The sequence below is a fragment of the Scyliorhinus canicula genome, chromosome 6, assembly GCF_902713615.1.
Source record: "Scyliorhinus canicula chromosome 6, sScyCan1.1, whole genome shotgun sequence".
NCBI classification, from domain to species: Eukaryota; Metazoa; Chordata; class Chondrichthyes; order Carcharhiniformes; family Scyliorhinidae; genus Scyliorhinus; species Scyliorhinus canicula.
In genome coordinates this window covers 84,280,240-84,286,264 of record NC_052151.1, presented here as the reverse complement: position 1 = coordinate 84,286,264, position 6,025 = coordinate 84,280,240, and the positions used below count along the sequence as shown (strand labels likewise).

Below are 6,025 nucleotides of genomic sequence, written 5' to 3'. Positions count from 1 at the left end.
AACTAAGGGAAGAGTAAAGGAGCATTGTAGTCAATTAATTAAAAAATATTTTTTCTTGTTGTTGAAACTAATTAGCAGTACTGTAACTCTGTTCCTCCATGTTTTATACAAATGAAAGTTCAACTTTTGAGCCAGGATACCATTCCGGGAGCTTGCTCTCCTGCTATATATGAACTGTGATCATAACTGTAAGAGGGAGGTGAATGAATATGGTTTACCAACAATGGTTTAATTGGGCAATCAATAATTATAGTCTATTAAAGGGGTCTTAGGGACTTTTGGGAACTTACAAAGTGCAGTATAATATATAAGAACAGAATAGGAAAATTCCACAGTCATCTTCCACAAAGATGGCAATAAGCAACATATTGGTGTGGCAAAAGGACACAAATGAAATTAAAATCGCTTATTGTCACAAGTAGGCTTCAAATGAAGTTACTGTGAAAAGCCCCTAGTCGCCACATTCCAGCACCTGTTCAGGAGGCTGATACGGGAATCGAACCATGCTGCTGGCCTGCCTTGGTCTGCTTTCAAAGCCAGTGATTTAGCCCTGTGCTAAACAGCCCCTTTTTCTGGAGAGGTACAAAACTCCCCGTCGGGGAATTGAACCCCGGTCTCCCGCGTGACAGGCGGGGATAATAACCACTATACTAACGAGGAACTGGTTAGTAGCAAATGATGCTAACTGAATGCTTATGAAGCAAGACCCTCAACAACATGTTTTCCATCTGACTGATTCTGAGTGGCCTTAGTACCTTGTTTTTGAGACACCACCTGCGAGACCCCCACCAACATGTTTCCTGGTTTAACCTATGGATGCAGACACATCCAACAGTGTTAACAACAAGAAAAAAGATTGAGGAAAGAGTCATCGAAAGATAAAGGTAGATAATACTCACTCTGCCTGGGTGCATATCTGCAACTTGTTTAATGTAAAGTTTGAACCAGGCAATTCTCAAATGTAAATAATGGGCTGGATTCTCCGCCCTACTGTGCCACATTTCTGTTTGACCCCGCCGGTGGGATGCTCCATTATGCCGACTAGTCAATGGGGTTTCCCATTGTGGGCAGTACCACGCTGTCGGGAAACCCCCGGGCTGCCAGCAAAATGGAGCATCCCACCGGTGGAGACTCCAGCCCCATGTCTTTGCCTACGTGACCTACATTGTATAAGTATTACTTGATTTCTCAGTTGGGTAGAGTCAGCTCTGGAGATCCTTCTCTGAAGTTGTGCTCTCCCTACGCGTTAGCTAATAAATGATCGTTCTGTGCCTGAGTCTCCTCTGATTATTTCATATAATTAAAAATACTACAACAGTAACAAAGAAAAGACATACAATATGACAACAATTACTGGTAAGCCAGAGGATTGGGAAAGTTAAAAAAAATAACAAAAGATGACCAAAAATAATAAAGAGGGAAAAGATAAACTATGAGGGTAAACTAGCAAGCAATATAAAAACAGGCTGTTAGGGCATCTTTAAATAAATAAAAAGGAAGAGAGACGCCGAAGTGAACAGAGGCATTTCAGAGATTGAGACTTGGGAAATAATAATGGGCAACTAGGAAATGCCAGTAGAGTTAAATAAATACTTTGCACCAGTTTTTACAGTAGAAGACACTAACAGTATTCCAGAAATACTAAATAATCAAGGGGCTAAAGCAGGGGAGGAAATATCTACAATAACTATCACTAGAGAAAAAGTACTGGGAAACTAATCGGACTAAACACCATTAAATACCCTGGGTTGCATCCAAGGATATTAAAGGAAGTAATTACAGAGCTAGTGGATGCTGTAGTTGTAATCTTCCAAGAATCTTTAAATTCTGGAGAAGTTCCAGAGGATTGGAAAACTGCCAGTGTTTTTATTCAAAACATCAGGGATACAAAACAGGTAATTATAGGTGAGATAGCTTAACATCTGCCATTGGGAAATTGTTAAGAGTCCATCATAAAGGATGGAAAATATAATATAAGAGCATTTAGAAATACATAATATAATCAAAAAATAAATTTAATTGTTGGGATTCTCCCATTCGGCTGCAGTGTCCACGCTGTCGGAAATGCCATCACGTTTCACAACGGCGTGAACGGGCCACTGGGAGTACCGATTCTAGCCCCTACACGCTGCACCAGCCTCGCATCCCGGCGCAAACTGTGAGCCGCAGGATCCGCACATGCGCAGTGGCACCGACGTCAATGAGGACATGTGCTGTGGTGCCGGCGCCAACATGCGCATGTGGGGTGGCCTCCCTCAACGCGCCGGTCCCGATGCAACATAGCGCGGGAGTTCAGGGGCCGGCACGTAAGAAAATAGGCCCGGGGAGCGAGAGGCCGACCCACCAATCGGTGGGCCCTGATCACGGGCCAGGCCCCATCGGAGGTCCCCTGGGGTTGGAGCAACCACCCCCCCCCCCCACACATGTCGCCCCCCGACCCTGCGCGCAGAGTTCCCGCTGGTGTGGACGGCGGCAGTGGGACTCAGCCTTTTTAGAGCGGCCGCTCAGCCCATCCAGCCCAGAGAATCAGCGGCCCGGCCGCGTAGAGTGGCCCGCGACTGCCGTGGCCCGGATTCTCCGGCCCGCCTCCAAGGCTGGGAGAATCCTGCCCCATGTGTCCAATTCTCTTTTTTCTAATTAAGGGCAATTTTAGCGTGGCCAATCCACCTACCCTGCACATCTTTGGGTTGTGAGAATGAGCCCCACGCAGACACGGGGAGAATGTGCAAACTCCACACGGACAGTGACTCGGGGCCGGGAATGAATTTGGGTCTTCGAGGCGTGAGGACTGCACTACGGTGCCCCTATCAGCATGGTTTCATGAAGGTGAAATCATGCCTGAAAAATCTATTAGAATTCTTTGAGGTGGTAATGAACAGAATAAAAAAAGAGAAACCAATAGTAGTATTATATTTGGATTTCCAAAAAGCGTTTTATCAGGTACCTCACAAAAGGTTACTTAGTAAGAGAAGAGTCCATGGTATTGGGATAGTATATTGGCATTGGATAGAGGATAGGCTAACTAATGGAAGACAGAAAGTTGGGATAAGAGAGGAATTTTCTGATTGGTAAACCGTAACTAGTGAAGTGCCACAGCTATCAGTGCTGGAGCCACGATCATTTGCAATATATATTTATGAATTGTACAAGGGAAGTTGCCAAGTTTCTGGATAACACAAAAATAGCTGGAAGGCAAGTGGTGAAGGTGACAAAGGGCGCAACCCCTGGGTTTTGTGCTCTCGCTCAAGCGTAATGAGGTCGGTGAATAGAGGGAAAGGCCAAAAACAAGATCCGCGCTGGGTGGCAAATGATTTGCGATGCAAACGGTCTGTTCCCACAGGCCAAAATTTGATCTCGCCGCACTGTGGCGAGAACCCAATTATCGCCACTTAAGCCCCATTTCCATACAATTAACGAGAGCGACGCCATATTCAACAGCCTCCCATCATTTACCGGCCTCCCCAGCAAGTGCACATGCTGGCACTGATTAGTATTCCTTTTTAAAAACGTGATCCTGGCGGAGCCGAGGAGGTGATTAGTCATCTTTGCTCACAGGCAAAGAGCCTGGGGGTGCTGGCTTTGCCACCCGAGTGCTCGGCGGGGGAGAAGCTTGGCTGGAGGTGGGGGCACTCCGCAGGACTGGGTCGCCATGGGAAGATGAAGGGGAAGTGCCGGCAGCCCATGTAGCATGTGAGAGTCATTGCCTAGCATCCAATTCACACCTTAATGCCTAGACACTACACCTGAAGACTGCGGGAGGTCACACATGCAGCAGCCAATATCCGAACACCCAGGGGCTGGGACACAGCTCCAGGGATATTCTCAGAGTTGTAGGGTGGGGGAACACCATGGTAGGGGATTGCCTGGAGAGATGAGCAAAGGGTCCAGAGGTCGGTCCACATTGCAGAAAACGTGACAGAGGCATCATAATGGTTGTGAAAAAAGGAGTTTAATGTGCTGTACAATACCCCACTCCCGTTGGTGCCACCCCCCCATCCAGAGCCCCCAACCCTCCCTCCTCCCTCCCAACTCCCGCCCTGATGCCCTCAGTGATTCACAACGTGCCTGGCCCTCCTAGCTCTAACCACTACGTCTGGATGTTTCCGCATGATGCACACCTGAGGTGGAGGCTGCCAGCTGCCTACCTTGTCCAGTGGCCTTCGATGCTCTGGGGCCAGAGGGCCCCGGCTGACTTGTTGGTAGCACATGCACAGCCGTGCTGCCCTGTCCCGTGTGCTGAATACGAGATGCAGACTCATCAGAGGGTGGAACTTGGGAGAGCTGATGCCACCGTCACCACTCCATGGGACGGTCTGGCTTGGCATTCAGTGCTCCCTCCTCCCAATCAGTGCCCTTAGGGTCCTGGGGTCTACCTTGAGATGGACGAGCAGCTGACTGCATCATCTGACTCTGCCAGCCCTTGCAGTTCCCCAGTGTCTACACCATCGTATCGACACCCTCGGCGATGCTCCTCAGTGACTGGGACAAGCTCTGCAGCACCTCGGCAATTCCCATCTGAGAGCAGGACATGTTCCGCAGAACCTCATCAAGGTTGGCCTGGTACTGGGTCACACCCCCCAGGAATGCGGTCATTTTGCCGAGGCCCTCAGTCATGGCCGTCACCGACTGCGTAACATCTCGGAACACTTAACTCATGGTCGCACGCCAGGCTGTCCACTGCAGTCAGCCCTAACAATGTTGGTCTTGGTGACACTCATTGCCGGCGCATCACCTGTGCCCGTAGCTTATGGGACTCTTCCAAGCGGCTATGGATAGAACATAGAACAGTACAGCACAGAACAGGCCCTTCGGCCCTCAATGTTGTGCCGAGCCATGATCACCCTACTCAAACCCACGCATCCACCCTATACCCGTAACCCAACAACCCCCCCCTTAACCTTACTTTTATTAGGACACTACGGGCAATTTAGCATGGCCAATCCACCTAACCCGCACATCTTTGGACTGTGGGAGGAAACCGGAGCACCCGGAGGAAACCCACGCACACAGGGGGAGGACGTGCAGACTCCACACAGACAGTGACCCAGCCGGGAATCGAACCTGGGACCCTGGAGCTGTGAAGCATTTATGCTAACCACCATGCTACCCTGCTGCCCGTGGATCTGCTGGATCTGCGTGGATCTGCTGGAGCAACGCTGACATCTCCCTCTGAACGTCCCGCCGCCCCCCTATTGTCTCCATCAGCTCCGGGTAACACACTTCCTTAAGCTCAGCATCAGACTGGGACCCAGCTGGGCTCTGGGATCCAGCAGCCCTCCGACTGCTGTCTCACCTGGGGGGTTCCTGCCTCCACCTGATGTACAGCAATGCGGTGCTCACCAGATTGTGCCCCAGAAGCCTGTCCACTGACATTTCCCACTGAGGTACGTGTATCTGCGCTGGCTGGGGATGGGGATGACAGTTGAGTTCTCCTCCGTATTTATCTCCTCTGAGTCAGGATGGCCCGGCACCATCGGCAGGAGGAACTTTGGAAAAATGGACATGTGGTCAGTGGGAGGGATGGAACAGTCAGTAAGGCAATCACTATTCACGTTTGACAGGTCCTCCGGGTGGAACCCTGTGGTTCCTCACCTCTGCGGCGTATGCCAGTCTCAGTGAGCTGACTGATCTGTCCTCGGCCACCCCAGTCACCTCCAGGACCCGCTCCCTGAAGGACGTGAGAATTCGTAAGTCCTGCACCCCACCGCCAGTCTGGGCCCTCTCCCGACGATTATGGGAGGGCTCTTCCTGAGACGCAGAGAGGGCATTGTTAACCACACGCGTGGTTCACAGCGATGGGGGGGGGGGGGGTGTGAAGGGGGGGTTGGGGTGGGGTGTTGTGGGGGGAGGGAGGGCTGTGGGTCAGATGGGGGTGGTGGGGTGGATGCTCCCTTTGGTGGGGGGGCGGCATTGGTATTGGTATCTACTCATGCTGCTCGGTGTAGGTCATTGGCCTTCTTCCTGCACTGCTGGCCAGTCCTCTTGGTCGTACTACTCGCGTTTACGGCCGCCGCCACCTCATTCC

General features: G+C 50.8%; 1 non-coding gene across 1 annotated transcript; it reads right to left on the bottom strand.

The window, feature by feature from the left end:
- Positions 1-588: 588 nt before the first annotated feature.
- trnad-guc lies at positions 589-660 on the bottom strand. Its single transcript has one exon. It is a non-coding gene; the product is annotated as a tRNA-Asp (tRNA).
- Positions 661-6,025: the final 5,365 nt, after the last annotated feature.